The sequence below is a fragment of the Cupressus sempervirens genome, chromosome 3 (assembly GCF_028749045.1).
Source record: "Cupressus sempervirens isolate cs-2001-9-10 chromosome 3, ASM2874904v1, whole genome shotgun sequence".
Classification (NCBI taxonomy): Eukaryota; Viridiplantae; Streptophyta; class Pinopsida; order Cupressales; family Cupressaceae; genus Cupressus; species Cupressus sempervirens.
Genome location: NC_143120.1, coordinates 706,905,659 through 706,927,090, shown reverse-complemented (window position 1 = coordinate 706,927,090; position 21,432 = coordinate 706,905,659).

Genomic DNA, 21,432 nt, shown 5'->3' with positions numbered 1-21,432 from the left:
ATAAATTGCATTCATCATAAAATACAAAATACAAAAATATATCTTTTTGTGGTTACATTTCAGCAACAGGTGAGCAGATTGGTTGGTACCAGCAAAGGCCTCCTCATGAACATACATTTATCTTGAAATGAGTTACCTAATAGGTTGAAAAACAACCATCCAGAACCTTGGAGTTGGTCATTGATCAACTTTTCAAGAGAGAGATTTGAAAGGATATTTGTTGTTCAATATCATGCAAAACGATTTCTCAACACAAACAATGTATGAAAAAGTAACGAAACTACAATGCTAAAAGTAAACTTGGGTCCTAGCTACAAGCCCTAATGAGGTACCCAATCGCAACCAAATCTCTATGAAACAGAGTAATAGAGAAAACCTAGTGGGAAAAACCCTACTTCAAAAAGAGGTAGAAAGGAAAGTACAAATTATATTTCTTAAGAAACTCTCTCAAAACCATAAGTATAATGAAACCCCCCATGATAGAGACTTGAGACTCCATAGCCCCCCAGAATGGTAGAAATACCATGTTAATGATCATATCAATGTGGCTCCAATATGGGAGAAGCAAAGGTAGTGGATAAGGAAGATGAAACCCTTGAGCGTAAGGTGAAGCTGGAAGTCCAAACTGATACTCAAAAGAGAATGCTTGAGAATCCTGTAATGGAATCTCCAATGGAGGTGGGATAATAGGTGTGTTTAATCTATGATTTGAGTGGAGATGAATGTCCTCCAATATATCCTCAACAACTGCTCTAAGTGGCTCGTTAAATGGAGCTAAAAAGTCAGGCAATGTTGAAGAGGAATCCTATGCAAAAAAGGAATCTGAATAGGAGATGGAGATGTAGAACTCACAACACTAGTCTTTAGAACAACACATAAGTTTAAGTGAACTAACTTCACCTCAACTAGCTCTCATGGAGAGGAAGAGTGATTCTTTGATGGTGGACCAAAATGAGAGAAAGAGTACATATAGGAAGAAAGATCAAAAATCCCTATAGCAACACTATTGCATATCTCACTATTTCTGATGTGCATTGAATCATGTGTAAACTCAACTATCTTCCTAGTGTGAGTAATCTGATAGATAAGGATAAGATTAGAGGAAAAAGATAGAACACATAGTACATCATGGAATGTACCATCATCAATGCTAATAGAAACTTTCCCACATACAATCATAACAATGTTATTCCCCATCAAAATGTATGGAGTAGGAGAAGCCTCAAAAGAAGAGAACAAATCCTAAGAAGATGCCATATGGTGTGAAGCACCTCAATACAGTAACCATCTAAAAGAATTTGGAGTAGTGGTTTTAAATAATGCATGACCATTTCCTATGTCTTTACCATCTGACTAAAATGATGATGATAAAGAAGATCTGTGATAAGTAGAAGGAATATCAATGTTGCTCTTTTGAAGAAGAGCTATCAAATCTGAAACCTATTTGGCATAACCATTTAACTTCTTCCCATAGAAATGTGACTCATCATGATTGTGCTTATTACAATAAGCACACTTTCATCTATATGGTTTTGATTTATCCCCCTTATGAGGAGGTGGGCCTGACGAGAGGTGAGGGTTAGAATCAATCTAAGACTCTATAGGATGCGACTTCTATTTCTTCTCCTTCTTTCTAGAGGATGTCTGAGCTACCAATCCATGAGTTTGTGAACCTATGAAAGAATCCAACTGAGAGAGCTTAGCATTCTCTCAAGTCAAATGATTACAAAAAACCTCAAAGGTTGGCATGGTAAATCTAGTACCTAAAGCATCCAATGTGGAATGGAAGGTATAAGAAAAAATCTAAAAGCTCCCACAAAGTTTAGAAAGAATTAGGTAAATGCACTTAGTGTTATTGTTGATCTTCCCACAACCCTGTAATAAAGATCTTCATTGTTTTAAATTCATCAAGAAGTCATCAATGGAAGGAAAATAATATGATACAAGAGAGGTAAGCCCTACTTCAATCTAAAGTGCCCTGAACTCATTCACTATACCAAACAAGCTGTTAAGTTTGGTCCACATAGCTAGAAGGGTATTGCGTGCATCAAGATAAAAGTGTAGATTGTCTGATACCTGTAAAGAAATCAACCCAATTGCCTCATCCATCTTATTCCTGACCTCAAAAGGCCTCTGTAAAATTGGCTGCACTACGTCTAAACAAGACCACAACCCTTTTGATCAGAGAAGTCATGCCATCAAGGATTTCCATGTGTGATAGTTATGACTGGTCAAAAGTTCTAGAAAAGAAGATATCTTAGCCATGTTTTTTAGAAGGGGTTTTGTTTTGATATAATTTCAAGTTTACTGAAGTAAATTATGCAAAATAAGAAATAAAACACCCCCCACAATTCAATAAACTGAACCCTAGAAGCTAGAAAGGATTTCTTATAATGAGAGAGAAAAAAAAGCTTAAAATTAAAATCAAATGTACTTTTGGAAAATTATGATGAAAAATAGCATGGAAACTAGAAAGATCTCAAAGAGACCTTTCCAACATTTCTTCCATATAAAAAAAAGAGCAAAATTGAGCAAGTTATGCCCCTTGGAATGCAAAAATAATCATCTAAATTTGATAGCAAAAATAGGTACCATACTAGAAAAAATCACCAATAAAACATGTACCACTATGTCCATCTTAGAATCAACTTTCTAAGAATATCTTGTTTGCCAAAAAATGCCTTCGTATGCTCAAGATATCACAAAAAAACCCTAGGTAGGTTAAGAAGGAAAAAAATGTCAAAAAAAAAACCCTTTAGGAGCTAAAACACTAGCCCCCTAGGTTGGCATAGGACCACCCACTTGGAAAAAGGGGGCCAGAGGCCCATGAGTGGTGTAGTGGTGGAAGTCACCATGGAGCGGCAGTCAGGTGGTGCAGGGGCTAAGCAGAGGCCATGGTGGTAGGCAATGGTAGGCAGCAATGGCTTCACTGTGGCGTGGCAATGATGCCTTTTGCAATAAGGGATGCATAATTAAAAAAGGAGAATTTGATTTTAAAATATTTTTTGTGATTTTTTCAATTGTTCATTTTGTTTTGCATGCCAAGGGTCGTATGACCCTAGTAGGCCAAATGTTTTTTGCCTCAAAATTGCCTAGACTCCAAAATGACTTGTTTTATATGGAAATAAGGGTTTTGACGTCCTTTGAATCCAACGGTGAGGTTTGTTTGGACTCAAAGTGCTCCAAATTTTAGAGCCCCCCCTATTTTCACAAAAAATACCCAAAAATTTCCATATATCTATTCTATCAAACCCTCGTTCCTCTTTTCCTCCAAATAAGAATAAGCTACAATAGATCCAACTTTAACACCATGAAGGATTTGATGAGAAAAAATCCATAGATCCGGTAGAACACCTGCATGCAAGAAGCTATCACAAAGAAGAAAAAGACAAGAAAAGGCAAGGGTTTGGCTATGAAAATATGCAAAAATATATTATTAGACTGAAAGAATGAATTGAAATATACAATTGATCAATCCTTATAGAAGGAGATTGTAAAACCTAAAAGGGAAATCCTAAGAGGTAAATGAAATTTAATAATTAATAATTAATTATTAAATGGGAATGCATATGCATAAAGGGAAACCTTAAGAAGGGAGTAAAAATAATTTCATAAAATGAAATGAAATTAATCCTTTACTCTAGCAGTTACTATATTGTACAATGCTCTCACTTTATTGCATTTTCATGTAATCAAAATTTCCTCTAAGATTCTCAACCTTTTCCCTCAATACATTATAATAACCTCCATGAACAAAGTGGAAATTTTTCCCATGTCTCCTTTGTTGTAGCACAGCTCTTGATATCATCAAATTTAGCACCAATAAGAGAAGAAACTATCTCAATCATTAAGGTTGTGTTCTTTGTTTTCCCTCATCTACTCAATTGTAATAGGTCCAAGTGGTGGTGAAGTATAATGACTTTCCAAGAAGTATAATGCATAATCTCCAATTCCAAATAGATACAACCTCATCCTACTTTTCCATGTAGGTAAGTGTTCCTTGTTCAACTTGAGTACCTCTCTCTTATACATCTTTAGCTCAAACATTTTAAACTTTTACCTCTAAGAACCAATAGCTCTAATACCAATTGTTGGATAATTGAGGGGGGGGGGTGGTGAATTAGTTATCTCAGGTCCCTTTAAAATAATTTTCACCTCTTAAACTTATTATCAAATAATCCTTCCTAATAAGATTTAGCATGAAATTGACCAACAACAGTTTACAACTTTATGCTTATGAAAACATGCAACACATCCAATCACACATCCACACCAATATTTAATGTGGAAACCTAATCTGGGTAAAAAATGTCATGGGAATCATCATCCATAAAGAAATTCACTCTTCTGAAGTGAGCTGGGTTAAGAGCCAACCCTGTTAAAGGTTACAAACACATTTGCTAAATATGACCATGTTCGAGTATTTTAACCAAAGCTTAATTAGACATGTCACTCCTCAATGAGTTTCCTTATTAAAAGACTCAGTATATTTGTAAGAATGCAACCTAATGAATGACTTGCAAATAGAACTATTTATTCCACTAGTAAAGAGATTTTCCGTGACAATGGTTAGAAAGTAATAATGAAATGATATGTATAAATAATAACTACATTTTCTTTTTTAGATCTCCTTTCTTCTCTTTACTCCTCTTCACACTCTTCCTTATTGGCTAATTAATACACACACTTCATTTAACTCACTTTCCTTCACTTAATTCACACTTTACTTCTACTATGTTATGCTCGATGTACCCTTTTGTACTCACTCAACTATCAACAACATTAATATTCTTGTTCATCCCTTATATAGGCATTTTTTTTTCAAATTAATCATATTCATTAGGATTTACCTATTTTCCTCTCATCTATTCAATCACATCTCATCTTACATTCAATGTATTTTCTACTTTAAAAAATGTTTTATGCATCATGCCAGCTACAATTCACCTTGGAACTTGAACTTTTCTTGGATCACAAATCCTTCCTTAAATCTCTTCCATTTGATCTTATCTAACCAATTTTATTTGTAGATTCCACTAACAAACTTCTTTCCTTCCTTACAATCTTCTATATCAATCCACATTCTCACTTGATGTTGTCTCAAAATTTAATTTATCAAAACTATTTATCTTTACTAATCTATTTTCTTCCTTCGTCGAACACCTTTATTTCCTCGGTTAACAATTTTCACTCAGTTGACACTTGTTTTCTTAGTAACACTTTTTTTCTCAATAGTACTATCACAAACTTGTTCTTTAACACATGTTCAATACTCTTATGCCAAATAATATCTTTTCTTATTGACCACCATATCCATCTCGACAACACACATATTCCTTGTCTTTTTGCTCCACAATTTCAATCCTTTATTACTAGCTAATATTTCTAACTTGCACATCATTCTAACACTTTATCAAATCATGTAAAACAATCAAACCAATATTATCTTATCAATTATTGATTCATCAATTCCCCATTTTAAGCTCATATACTTAACATCACTTCTTCAATTCATCTTCTGTATTTACCAACCATTTCTTTTCTCAACACCATATCCTTCATATGTTTTGGAAAATTACATAAATGAGTAAGTCAATAGGCTTGACATCAATGACAATGTAACAACTGATTCAATTCTCCTACATTCCTTTTTAGTGCTTGGTTTACTAACCTTGTTCATCATTAGCATCAGTTTGGGTATCGATATTAGTTATAGTAACACCATCATGCTAGGGTACATATGTGGCCAATAAGATTATATTATGGATCAGTACATGACTCGCTAAGTTGTGAGGTAGTTCAAATATACTCATGATGTACTAGCAGTAGTATTCTTATATCAAATGGTGACATGGAAGCACGTTAACATGTTTAGGTTGAGGTTGGTGAGGGATGGACTATTAGTAGCATAGAGGGGTATTTAGCTCATGTAGTGGGATTGGTGAGGAGAGTTAGACACAAGGTCCACACAAGCCTATCAAGACTAGTTTAGGAAACCACAACTAGTGGGGAGGTCACATCTACCTCTGGTAGAAGGTTGAGTCAGGGATGCTTCTTATTTAGCAAGTCGGGAGAGATACATGTTGAAAAAATGTTCAACACTCCCCTTAGATTCATGAAAAGGGCTTAATTACCTCTTGTGTACTATAAGTTGAGTGATTGTATTGGGCATTGATAGACTGATCTTTTGGTGCAACGACAACCCCACTCTAATAAGTGGTATTAGAGCTTGGTCACAGGTTTGAATCATCAAAACCTTGAGTAATGATGAGGGGGAGATTGTTGGAAGAATGTTCATCACTCCCCTTGGGACTAGTGGCAAGGTCTTAACTGCCTCATGTGTACTATAAGCTGAGTGATTGTATTGGGCACTGATAGATTAATCTTTTGGTGCAATAACAACCCCACTCTAATAGTACATGGCCTAGACAATGAGAGCAAGGGTGGTACTGGTCTAGGTATCACCCAAGAGGAAGACATGACAAGATGCCAGAGTGAAGGGGGAGGAAGAAAAGAGAAAGAGGAGGGACATGACTAGATGGATATCGATGGAGGATAGGGACCACATGCACTGCCAACTATACATATACCTACAGGGGGATTAGGGGGTGGAGGCTCATCATCTAGAGGGGGAAACAAATATAGTGGCTAGATTCACCTCATTGTAGCATATACATTTAACAGTTAGTTAGTTATTATAGAATACTTTAGTCAAGTGGGACAAATTCCATACAAAGAGAGATTAGCTTCGGTTGGAGAGGGAGACGACACAGACACCAAGGGATCTCCTGATGCAGGAGAATCTTGCATCAAAAAATAAATGGGCAAAAAAATTTGTTTTTGTTTTTTTTTCAAAAAAAAAAAAAGAGGAAAAAATTTAAAAAATAAAAAAATGTGGAGGAGAGAGAAAGTGACAAAAATTAGAAGAAAGAAATTAAAATAAAAAAAATGGAGAAAAGAGGGAAAAGGCATTTAACAGGTGGCATTATTAAATGTAACTTGTGGTTAGAGGGTTTATTTAATGTAACCTGCTAAGCTGACTTGTGGCTTGAGGGTTTATTTACTGTAACTTTCTAGTGGCCAACTTGTGGCTTAGTTTGGTATAAGTAGAGGGCCTTGTCTTATCATTATTGATCATCCATCTTGGAGAAGAGGATGTGGAGGAGGAAGGAACTTTGAAGAGCTAGTAGTTGCGGCTTGGAAAACAAGGAGTTTTCATGATGGGCTTGCAAGCATATGTTGAGATCTTCCTTGGAGGTTTCTACTAGAGTGTGGATTTAGACTAGCTAGATTTGGGATTGGATCTTGAGGGATCTTGCAGAATTACTATTGTAATTGCTTATGTATTTGGTCGTAACCCGAAAGGCCTTACAGTCGGGCATGTTGGATGTAAATCTTATGATTATTTTATGAGAATTGGTATTATTTTGGATCTAAATATCTATGTTATTATTTATTCTTCTTCTGTGTGGTTATTTTTTGGGAGCTAGGATATCTCCTTTGGAGATTCTCCTACCTTGCACTGCATCAAGTGAAATCAGAGCGAGAGTTGTTCTTGAGTGTGTAGACTAGGTGCTGAATTTGAGGTAGTTTGTACCAAGACCTTGGGAGGACATGTAGATGGATCTATGGTTTCAAAAATGGAAGGTTGATTTTGTTCAGGAAGATTGATCTATTAGTGATTTGTTGTAGAGGGTTTGCAAAGATCTTGGAAGATGGTTCCGAGAGGATTGGACCTTGGGATGACTGCAAATCTTTGTGATATAGTGGAAAGGAGGATTAATGAGACAATAGCTTGGGTGAACCCTATTGTGGATCTTGCTTTTTCTAAAAGAGTTGAGAAATAAAAGAAGGAAGTTGTATGCTATTGGAGTTGGAGTCTACTGATTCGAAAGAGAGTTGTCTAGCTGGTTAGAAGACTTGTTCGAGAGAGAAGATGAAATCAAAAAGTTGAGGTGGAAGAGGCTGGTTTTGTTGATTAGTTTGTGGAGTCTGATATAGAACCTCCAGAGCAATTGGAGGTTGTTGCTAAGGATATTCCTAACCTTGTTGATGCTAGGATGGAGATTGGTTTTCATGATCATTTGGTTGAGCCTAACATGGAGATTGCAGAGCACTTAGTCATGGATGATCTAGTTGCTATTGGTGGTGACTTATATGTTGCAGATCATCTTGTTGTGAGTAATGAGACTGCCGGTGTTGTGAGTTTGGAATGTGTCAATGGAGACCTACATATTACTATTGATGTGGAGCTTGTTGCTGCTAGTATGATTCACTAGTTGCTGCTATGGATGTGGATTTACTAATGAAGCATTATGTTTAGTTTGTTCCTAGGAGTGAGCATGCTGATTGGATGATTGAGATTCTGGTTGCAGATATTTCTTTTGGAGTCAAAGTGTGGGACACAATTTTCTATCTACTTGGTGAGTCTGATGCAAGAGCATCTTGCATCAAAAAATAAAGGGGGAAAATATTTTTGTTTTTATTTTTATTTTTTCAAAAAAAAAAAAGGAAAACTAAATTGTGGAGGAGAGAGAAAGTGACGAAAATTAGAAGAAAAAAATTAAAATTAAACAAATGGAGAAAAGAGGGAAAAGGCATTTAATAGGTGGCATTATTAAATGTAACTTGTAGCTAGAGGGTTTATTTAATGTGAGGATTTATTTAATGTAACTTTCTAAGCTAACTTGTGGCTTGAGGGTTTATTTAATGTAACTTGCTAGTGGCCAACTTGTGGCTTGGTTTGGTATAAGTAGAGAGCCTTGTCTTGTCATTATTGAAAATCCATCTTGGATAAGAGGATTTTGAGGAGGAACAAACTTTGAAGAGCTAGTAGTTGTGGCTTAGTAAACATGGAGATTGCCTAGTGGGCTTGTGAGCACAAGTTGAGATCTTCCTTGGAGGTTTCTACTAGAGTGTGGATTTGGACTAGCTAGAGTTGGGATTGGATCTTGAGGGATCTTGCAGAATTACTATTGTAATTGCTTATGTATTTGGCCATAACCTAGAAGGCCTTACAACCGAGCATGCTGGATGTAAATCTTATGATTATATTATGAGAATTGGCATTATTTTGGATCTAAATATTTGTATTATTATTTATTTTTCTGTTGTGTAGTTATTTTCTAGGGGCTAGGACATCTCCATTGAGGATTCTCCTACCTTTCACTATATCATCTCCTACAAGCAAAAATAGATGGGGTGCAAAAACACCAAGATAGGTTAGAAAGGGAGAAAAACAAGCTACTCTAGGATCTAGTTGTGTCAAAGGCACAAGCCACAGTACAGGGTGGTAGATTGTAGGCTGGCATTGATGAGATTTCTTGATTACAGTGCATTTAGGATAGAAGGTGATGTAGTGTAAGGTAGGAGAATCCCCAAAGGAGATGTCCTAGCCCCCCAAAAAAAACCACATAGCGGAAACACAACAATAATGCAAGATCTGATACCAAATCACCACTCTTTATTAATAAAATAATTGATTTCATGCAATGTGTCGGGTTGTAAGGAATTCCCAGTTATAGCCAAATACAAAGTAAGTAATAGTTTTGCAAGATCCCTCAAGATCCCATCCAAACCCTAGCTAGTCTAGATCCACACGTTGGTAGAAACCACCAAGGAAGATCTAAAATTGTGCTCACAAGCCCACCAACAAATCTCCTTGTTTTCCAAGCCCCAACTACTAGCTCTTTTCAAAATTCCCTCCTCTACCACATCGTCTTCTCCAAGATGGATGAATGATGAATAAAGACTTCACCACATGCCCTACTTATACCCAACTAAGCCACAAGTTGGCCCAGTAAGCTAAAAATTAAATAACCCTTACATTAATTACATGTAGAGCCACAAGTCGACCTCCAACAAAATTTAAATACCAAATGCCTTAAAAGACTTACAACACTTATTAAATAGATAAAAAATAATTAACCAAGACCCAAATAGGTCCACACAGCTCCACCAAAATCCCTCCAACATGTAGGATGGCCAACTACCCCAGGATGCTCCTACATCAGACTCTCTAGGCGTGAAAAGATGTTCTTAATACCTGGAAGAACATCTTTTGGGATTCAACACATAAATCTCAAATTGGTTCTTCATATACATGTCCTCCAAGTCCATAACTTGTATCCTCTATCCCTTACTCTTCTTCTACTTCTTCACCTCAATCCTTAGCGTTCCATAGGTTTTCTGTCCATACTCTCTAACCCTTTCAGAATCTTCCAACTCAACTCAGCTACCAAAACTCAGGTTCCTTCTACCGACCTCTTCATTCTACAAAGGAATTAGGGAGTGCTTCCTACCACCTTTCACAATTGCAAACACAATCATGCACAACCTTGCAATCATACTACCAAGGTCTACCAAGAAAAAAATGACAACTATTTATGTCCACAATATCACACAACACTTGATCCTTATACTACCCAATCTAGAAATCAACAAGGCATTTCTCCCTCACTTCCAAAGCATGCCTATCTCGCAACCAACCAATCCTGTAATGATAAGGATGTATCTTTCTTCTCAAACCAAGTTTCTAAACCATCTCCTCAACAACAAGGTTATTAATACTACCACCATCCACAATCACATTGCAACCTTTACCACCAGACTTATAATGAGTCTTGAAAAAATTACTCCTTTGACAAGAGTCCAATGTCCTTTGACCAACCAATACTCATCGAGTTAGCAAACTCTCTCCTTTCTCAGGTTCATGGTCTTCAACCTCATTCACAACAACAAATCTTCTATCACTAGCCTTCTGTGAACACTCATAAGATCTATGTCCTTCTTCATGACATCTGAAACAAGTACCCTTAAACTCACCTCTACCTATCGTTCTCTTCTGATCAACAAGTTTTGGTTCATCTTCTGCACTCAATTTAGCCTTTTCCAAGTAGTCATGCTTCTCCTTCCCTGAGGAACTACCTTGATTATTCGTCTTAAGCTTCTCTTCTGCTCTCAAAGCATACTGATAAGCATCCTTAATAGAAGAAATATTCAACATACCAACCTCATCCTAAATATTGAATCTCAAACCATTAATGTATTGAGCTACCTTCTTTGACAATTCTCTATACCTAGACTGAATAGTCAACTTGTAGAACTCCTCGGTAGAATCTTTCACAATCATATCCTTTTATTTCAGATTCTACAATCTCTTAAATAACTCAAGTTCATAATCAGTAGGAATGAACTTAGCTTTCAACTTAGTCACCATCAATCTCCATCTAGTGATCTTCATTTCACCTTCCTCCTCTCTGTTTTTTTGTAATTCCTTCTACCAAAGAGCAACATGTCCCTTCAGCTTAGTTTGTGCCAACCTTGCTCTGAGTGGATCCTCAATATCCTCTAACTCAAAGTAGTCTTCCAATTCACTAATCTAGTCAATCAAGTCTTCAAGATTCAAAGTACCTAAGAAATTAGAAAACCCCATCTTATGCTTCAACTTTAACTAAGATCTAGGTCTAACAAACTGACCAACCCTATTTCCCATAGGTCTCTCCACACGATCACTTCTGCCCTCACCATTTGATCCAACAACTTCAAAGTCTTCAACAACTTCCTCATAACCATCTTTAGTACCCACATGCTGAGGTACACAACCTATAGTACTTATGATTTTAGCAATCATATCACTCTTCATCAACACCATCTCAGATCTGATGCTAGCTTAAACCTCCTATATTCTAGATTTAAAATCTCCTTTGACCTTCTCTACGATCCTTTCTTCCATAATATCACTAAGATCACCAATTTCCCTAGGGTCCAATATTTTTGGAGGCATCTTCCAAGATTTTTGCAAACCCTCCACAATAAATCCACAAATCTAGAAGATCAATCAGCTCCACAAGATCAACCTTCTCTTCCAGCCTCCACACAGGTCCTAGTGCAAACTACTTCAACTTTGGTGCTTGGTCTACACACTCGGGAACAACCTTCACTTTAATACCACTTGATTTAGTACAAGATAGGAGAATCCCTAAAGGAGATGTCCTAGCCCCCAACAAATAACCACACAATGGAAACACAACAATAATACAAGATCTGATACCAAATCACCACTCTTTATTCATAAAATAGTTAATTACATGCAATGTATTGGGCTATAAGGCCTTTGTAGCTATGATCAAATAAAAAGCAAGTAACAGTTTTGCAAGATCCCTTAAGATCCCATCCAAACCCTAGCTAGTCCAGATCCACATTTTGGTAGAAACCATTAAGGAAGATCTAAACTTGTGCTCGCAAGCCCACCAAGCAATTTCCTTGTTTTCCAAGCCTCAGCTACTAGCTCTTCTCAAAATTTTCTAAAGGATTAATGATGAATAAAGGCTTCACCACACCCCCTACTTATACCCAACCAAGCCACAAGTCAGTCCATTAAGCTACAAATTAAATAACCCTTACATTAATTACATGTAGAGCCACAAGCCGACCTCCAACATAATTTAAATACCAAATGCCTTACAAGGCCTACAAAAATTATTAAATAAATCAAAAATAATTAACCAAGATCCAAATAAGTCCACTCAACTCCACCAAAATCCCTTCAACATGCAAGATGGCCAACTACCCCTAGATGCTCTTGCATCAGAAGGGAGGTCAAGATGTTGGATTTTTGGGAGTGGGTAGGGTTCTAGTAGGCCATTTATCATGTGGTAATACCACAAGACATGAAGGAGCACTTCATTAATTGGTAGGGAGTTTTAGGAATAGGCATGAGGACAAAGGTTATGACTAGCAATAATACTAGGGCATGAGCATCCTAGTGGATAAGGTAGAGCAGACAACCAGGGAATGGTTCAGTACATATGATGGAGATCAAGAGATCAAGAGGCAGAGGGGAATATCAATGGGATGTCACAAGAGCAACTTAGTGTAGAGAGGAGGATCCAATCATGGTCCACTATGGTCCAAGGGTGATCTAACTAGGGGATACGAGGGTGGTGACAAGTCTAGGAGGAGGGAAGATAGTATATGACAGGCCTTTGGACAAGGTCTTGAGAGTGTAGATGTTGCCACAACATTGTTGGATCCATCATAAGTTTCCCCATTGGTAGATCCCACAATAGTGATAACATCATAGACATATTAAATAGGTCCCAGTTAGCCTGCCAAGAGAGAGATATATGAGAAGCGATATGCTACATTTTGGGGAGACATATACATGATATATTTATGATGTAGATTTATATTCATGAGGGTACAAACCCCATTGTATCATGTAGAGATTATTATTTTGATGGACATTTTATTCTTTCATGGGACTTTTTGGATGTATTCTTTCATTCTTTTTGTGAGACATGATAGGCCAACACTGGGACAAATAATAATAAAGAATTGATGATTTATAATAAAGTTCAGTCGATCTATACGTGTCAATTCGAGAGCGTAAGCTTGTGAAAGGTGTCTGAGCAGTATGCTATCAAGAGGTGCAGCTTGTGATATGAGCAATTATGAATGCATCTACAACACACGAAATTGAATCTATGAAAAGCCAAGTAAATCCCAGCGACAGGAACTATCACTTCCTGGCGACAGGAACATCAGAAACATAAATAACTCAATAAAACTAATCTGTAATAAAAATGATTACAAATCTTAATAAATTATCAAATCATAATCTATTTCATATGAAATATTATTATATAATCAAATATTGATATTAAACACATAAACTTATTTACTACAATTATATCTATACTATGTACTGCTAAGCTAATTAACATATAAATGAAAACTAATTTAAATATACTCCAAACAGAAATAAAAATGAGATCACCAGATAACTTTGGAGTGGGCCCTTCCTCCTCAGCCGCCTGGTGATGAAGCCAAGTAGTAGTCTTAAGTCTTTGTAATCATGAAAATATAAATTTTATATTTCCAAATGAGAATGATCTATTACAATGCTGTGCAATCTATAAAACCTGTACACTATTGTGTGTTTTCAAAATTGTACGTGTGTGTCCATCCTCACTATTGTTGCTGCTTATATAGATGCAGCTTTACAAATTTAATAACTAATTTGTTATGCACTCTATAAAAAGAGTGGCTATTACATAACAAAGTTATAACAAAAATATATGGCTTGCAAAGAATAGCCAATTTGTTGTCATCATTCAAACAAAATACTATTTCCTTCATTCACATTTGCTGAACCATAGTTTTGTAACAGTTTGCAAAAGTCTGATTATTGGGCTTTCCACGTGAGGCATGGATATCCCTCTTAACAATAGCATCTCATCTCCTTAGCAGTAATAATAATGTAGTTATTTGCTGCATGGGTTTTTTTTAACAACCACATAATTCTTGGGAATAAATTTTAGCTGTAATATATGATATCTCAACCACATTCATTGTCTGCATATACAACCATCTATATTAAAAATAGAATGATTCATAATCCCTTCAATTTAGTCTTCAATAATCTCTCCATGTATGAATTCAGCTAAGTTGGAGGAGTTCTATTATGCGCTGGTGACAGCAGCAAAAACAAACTTTGAAATTTGAAATCAAAACCCGTAATAGAATAATCACGTTTTGAAATAGGCCTCTAACTTTTCCATCATCCACTTTTTGAAGATTTTGCCACATGGGATTGTAATTGGGCACGTTTTGGACAATACCCATATCTTGGATTTTTGAGATTCATCCATATCTGTTCGTAAAAGGAGATGCAAAACTGGCTGTCCTTATTTTTAGTCGGTAATTATTCCTGTTAGGCTCTTTCTCAACATAATACCCTTGAAAGGAATAATGCTTTAAATTGTTGAAGAAATAATGAATGCCAATAAGATATAGCAAGAAATACATTTCAAAGTGGATGGAACTTTGTATTTCTGAAATAGCTACAGGAAGATCTATAGGCGACAAGAAGATCTGTGCTACAAATCAGCATGCTACAATATTAAAGATTAGTAAAACATAATCAACAATGAATTTTCCATGTTTTAATCCCAAAACAATATTAAATATTACTTAATTATATTAAACTATATGCAACGTTATAATGGTAAAATGGAATGAAATGGGATAAAAATTAAATGGAGAAGTATGTAGGAAAGTGTGCAAGATAGATTAAAATAGAGCATTAAATAGGTTATGATTAGCTCTCATCAAGACACACGCACATATGCCCTAATTTTATGTATTTATGATGTATATGCCTATGTTGTGATGGTAACATGTGTGGTTGCAAGATGTGATGTATCTATATGATTATGATATGTTTATAACATGTTCTTGTAGAATGTGATGTGTTTATGATTTGTATGTGTTTTATGCATTATGTGTGATGTGTTATGCAGGTCCTACGTGATGTGATGTGATTCTATATGGGATGCACTTTTATATAATGATACAAATGTGATATTTATGCAATGATGATTCTCCATATGTATGAAATGTAATGCATTATGTTTTATTTCTCTATGTATGATATATGATAGATGTTATGATGCTCTACTTTTATATGATGTGATGTGATACAATATGCTTATATTTGGAATGAATGACACTAATTTACCTAATAGCTAATTAAAATAGATACTTATAATAAACCTAATTAATTAATTATGAACAAACCCTAACAAGGTTGAATCCCCATCATGAGAAAGGCCATGGTGGTGAAATAGGCTTGAAGTCTTGTGCTAGAGCATGTATCATGTTCACATGTTGTTGACAAGCTAGACACTTCTTTTTTAAATTCCCATGCATCATGTTCGAATGTTGGCCAGTAATACCCAACTCTTAAAATTTTCCAAGCTAGGACTACGACACTTGTGTGGGAACCACAGAGTATGGTACGTACTTTCTATAGGGCCATAGCAACCTCCTTTGAGTCTAAATACCTAGAAAGAGTGTAATGATAACCTCAATAAAATAGGGTCTTGGTTAAAATAGTGTATCATGATGATTTGTGATGAGGTTATGGTGTTGGTTTCATGTAATATGGGGGGATATGATATCATCTTTAAGGTAAGCATGGATCTTGTGGTACTATGGGGATTGAGGACTAGCCAAAATGCACACCATTGTTGATTCATTATTATCATATGCGGGCACATGTAACTGCTTGAACAAGAATTCATATTGTGAGGCTTCCTTAGGAATTTCCAAGAGAGAGATGATACATGCCATCACATATGCTACCTTGTTCTGTAACCATGGCACTTGTGTGCATTAGATATTTTTAAAGTTCTTGTTCATCTTGCCCACTATATCTTTGTATTGAAAAAACTTATCATCTTTTGTTTGATACTCATCAAGAACCTATTTGATTATTTTTTGGGGGTTACTAAAAGACTTGTAACTCCATGATGTTCCATTGGATTGATGTCCTTAATCATTTAATAAGGGTTTCATATTCTTATATATTGTTGGTGAAATAGAAACCTAACTTTAAGGATTTGGGGTTGTACTCACCTTGAGGTGTGACCAGAAGTATCCCATTTCTAGATCTATGAGATGTATATGACCCATCAAAGTATAGTTTCCATTGAGGTTTTTGTTCAATTATATAAAGGTGTTCATTGGGAAACTCCATGACTAGCATATATTCATCCATTAGGGGTACAATAGTCAACTAGTATGTGAATACCTATCCTTTGACTACCTTTCTATCTACATACTAAATGTCAAATTCACTAAGAATAATGACCCATTGATCCAATCAACTTATGATAGTCCTCCATTTTTTTTTGGATGAAGTTATTCCCTTGATGAGCTAAATTTTCTTTAATCCATGCACTAGCTAGTTATCTAACTTCCCAATGAGTTGCTTTAGCATACAACAGAAGGCCTACACCATCTCATTTTTTCCTTGGTGGGTATTATATATTTCAGTTACTACTTCATTATCGTAATGAAGCAATGTGAATTTATCTCAAAATGCTTGTTATTCCAAGTTATTTTTGGCCGTGCTAGTAGGTATGTGTACCAATCAACTGTTATTTCTCATAGGGTAACCGACAAATCCTTTAACTAGTATTCCTAATCATCTTGATTATTCATCTCCCATATTGTTATACATGTCTTAAAATTATGGGTCAAATCCTCAAATTTGACTCTAGTAAATTTGGAAAGAATCTGCTTCTCAAAGGGTGTTCATTAATTTTATCTTATTATTGACACCTTATGCATCATTAGAATTGGTTAGGTCAATTATTCCTCCACATCGTTATGCTTCCTTTCCACCTTCAAGCATGTGTAAGTCTTCTTCCCTTCCAACTCTTTCATATGCACCTTCATAGTACTAGTACGCTAACCTCCTGGGCAATTTTGGTTCTTCACCCTATTCTAGGCTCTTAGGACATGGCAAGATTTCTAATGCCCCTTATAATAATTTCAAATAGAATTTCTACCTCTTCTTAAGATCTATTTCTTCACCATTACATTCCTCTAAATTCTCAAATGGTTCTATATATATAAAATTACTCTCCCAATTGTCAATGTTTGACCCCTCTTTCATTCTAAAGGTGGTAGCGACTAGTATCTCCCTTGCAATATCTTTGCATTCATGGAATGTAAGTGATACCCTACCTTGAGTTTTTGTATTAGTGTCACTCTAGTTGGGAGGACTGAGAGATATTTCTGCTAGTTGTTGCAGTCGTTGTTGTATCTTAGTCTGTTCTTGAATTTGTAGAGACCTTATGATAGTTTGTATCTCCTTTATTTGTGTCACTTTCCTTAGACATCACTTTCTCTCCTTATTTGGAAGAAGGAGCATTAGTTATTTGTATTTGTTGTATGTGGTGCTCTCTCTCTCTCTCTCTCTCTCTCTCTCTCTCTCTCTCTCTCTCTCTCTCTCTCTCTCTCTCTCTCTCCTCACATTTTTCTAGGAATTCAAATAATGTGTGAGCCAACAATATCAGAAGGCTACCCAAAAGAGAATAAATAGTGACATTCACCATGATTTCAACACATACTATTTTAGTGGGGACTTCTCTCTCCCAAGATTCCAACTATATGTACTCATTGACCAACACATTCCACATCTAAACCAAATCCCATGTCAATTGGTATTCTCAAGTCACTTCATTATTTTCCTTCACATCACTGTCATCTACCAATATCTATTGGTAGAAGGTATGCCCCATTATGTTTTCATCCAACCTATTCTTATTTCCTTTGACTTCTAGGTTTGAACTTAGGCAACAATGCTAAGATGTTAGATGCCTAACTTTAGATGGATTATATAAGATAAATGAGAAGTGACCATTCAATAATATTGCATAATTATAGACTACATATGGAATCAAAACAATAACCAAAGATAACACATAATCACATAAGAGAAGAGATTCTAGAATCATATAACTTTCATAGGATAATAGCCTCCAACATTAACCACCCCATGAATTGTCCCGACATTCATACAAATAGTGTTCAGTAGTTGGTTAAGACTTCCAATTGTAAGAAAATGATGACACTATTTTAGGACAAGTATTTTATTATATTTTACTTAAATAAATAAATTATTATTTATGTCATGACTCCTTCTTGTAGGAGCACTACAAAATTTATAAAAAAGTAAGGAAAAATTAGCCTTGGAAATGCCAAAAGAAGTATGTTCTTAGACATGTACAAGAACATATAGGTTTTTAAAGGATCAAAACTAAACAAAACCACCCAAATTTTTTCCTAAAACCTTTACCCATATAGAATAAAAATGGAAAACATCTTTATGAACTATGTCATTAGGTTACCCAAAGTTCAAGGAAATGACTCCATGTATAGAATAATTGATCACCTCACAAGGTACACACAATTCATAGAAATATCTTCAAAGTACCGAGTTTCAAAAATAGTCAAGGTTTTCTTTAAGGGAATATTTACCCTTCATCCTCTTCTAAGAAACATTGTTAGTAATATTGATAAGTTGATTCCTTAGTTTATCCTAGCAAGAAATCTTCCATCTAAAAGGAACCAAACTCACACTAGTTTTGGAACTAGAAACTATTCTTAATTTGTGCAAGAAGAGTCTGACAGATAAGACTATTTCCAAATTATTCCTAAGGTGTAAGGGCCTACCCATAGAAGATGTTATTTTAGGAGTCTTCAATCACCCAAATTTGATATTGCTTGAAGATGAGAAATCTCAAGATGGAAAAACTATCATGATCCCATCCATGTAAGAATAAAATAATTAATATAAAGTCTTGCCTAGAGATCAACAAGAGTTAGACCCAATGACTGAAACTAGATAGTGACCACATGTGATTGAAGTCTCATTAATAAAGACTATGATTCTATTAAGGACAAATTATTTTCAAAGGAATAATTTTCCTATTCAGGTGTGGATGTGGATGCAAATGGGAGAATCAAGTGTATAGATGTACAAAATTTATTCTTTGGGTTTTGGATCCGTTTATTATATATGTGCAACAATTGAAAAAGATATACCAAATTAAATCATTTGATTCTATGATACTTCATCATTGGCCAAGATAAACATTAAATGCCAATTAATAGTTTACAAATATTCAAATTGAAATAATTAATTAGCCATATCATATAAGTCTTTATTTATGATTCTAATGCAAATTAGAAATCACGACAATACAAAATCAAAATTTAGTTCATAATTCAATGTTTACCAATAAAGATTCAAAATTTACTAATTCTAATCATAAGGATTATAGTAAAAATCCTCATCATCTCCATCTACTACAAGTTCAAGATTATTTGAACTAAAAGAGGTTTCACTTGTACTAGATGCATCGTGTGTCATGATGTTATCACCACCGCCATCATCTATGATTGTAGTAAGATATTGAATCATTTCATCCAAGTTGGCATACTTTGGCTACATCCCAAAGCTTGACTACGCCCTTACATGACAAAAGACCCAAGTTGGTATGAATGTAAACCAAGCCTGTAATTTATTTTGAGCCCAATCAATTATGCTTCACTAAGTGGATAAAGGAGTATGTACCCCAATTCCATTTAGTGATAGAAGAACCTGGAACCTGGAAAATGTTTACAAAATTAAACATAAAAATGTAAAACAAATTAAAGAATGTTAGGCACTAAATTGTAGAATAGAAGTGGTAAACAAAAAAAAATCTTACTTGTGAGAGGACCTTAATTGCAAGAAGTTGTATTTTCATTAATGGCTGACCATAGAGGTACTATAATACCCTAAAATTGATCTCCTAAACCAATTTGTTCCTAACTTTGAAAAATCAATCTATGATTAAAAAAACTCCTAAAATAACTAGGTATTTCTAGTCCCATTTGATGCTATTTGATTTGAATATCATTTGCAAAAAATCCATATTTTACAATAATCATTTAACTATAAAAAATCCCTAAATATTTGACTAAAATTGGCTAGCTAAAGTTCTTTGATTAATTAATTTAATATAAAGTTCTAACACTTTCTATTAAATTAATATACCATAGTCAATAATACATAACAAAAGGGATTATTTAATTAATTTCAAATTAAGATGTCTCCACATATTCATTTATTTTAATTTAAATATTCAAATGTGAGACACCTTTTGGAATATTCAAATGTGTGAAAATTTTCAAAAAAATCTCCAAGATGAGACAAATGGTAAGTGGGAAGACATGTCATATTCCCACTCTCATGGAATCTCTGATTTTTAGTCATATTCCCTCCACTCATCTACTTGGAATTTTGAGTCACTTTTCATACAAATAGAGAGCTCTCATATCTCACAAAGGATCCATTTTTGAGTAACGAAACTCTGTCAAATTGAGGATTCACTCTTTGCATCCAATCTTTGTTGCATGGTGTCCTCATTTATAGTTTGGCATTTGCATATATTTTAGATTAATTTGTTCTTTATTTTAGTAAGCTTAGATCTCATTCCTATCGCATTGGAAAATAAAAAAAAAATATAGTTAAAACTTACATGCATTCTAGTCTAGATTTCTTCATTTTACTTGTTCTTAGTTCAAATCTGCATATTTCATATAGCTTTTCTTCATATATTTGAATAGAATATAAAAATAAATATAGTTCTACATTGCATTCATCTTTATGATTTCAAATCCTTCATTCTAAATAAGTCTTATGGTCACTAAAGCTCTTGATTATGAGATCACTTACTCAAACTCCTACTAGATAGAAGGCAACAAGTCAATTTTCCTAGATCTTTCAAGATGAGCGATCTCATGTTCATTCCTAGTTGAATCTGACATTTAATGATAATGTTGAAGTGTGTGTTGTACCACTTTTGACACATAATTTTGAAATATAAAAGTATAAAATATATATGAGAGTATCCACTGATTTCTAAGACTTGAACAAACCATGTCCTAAGGATGACTTTTCACTAGCCAACATTGACATGAGAGTGGATATGACAACTTGATATGAAATGTACTCACTAATGGATGGTTTCTATGGATACAATCATCTATCAAAATTGCTCTAGAAAATCAAAAGAAAATAATCTTCAC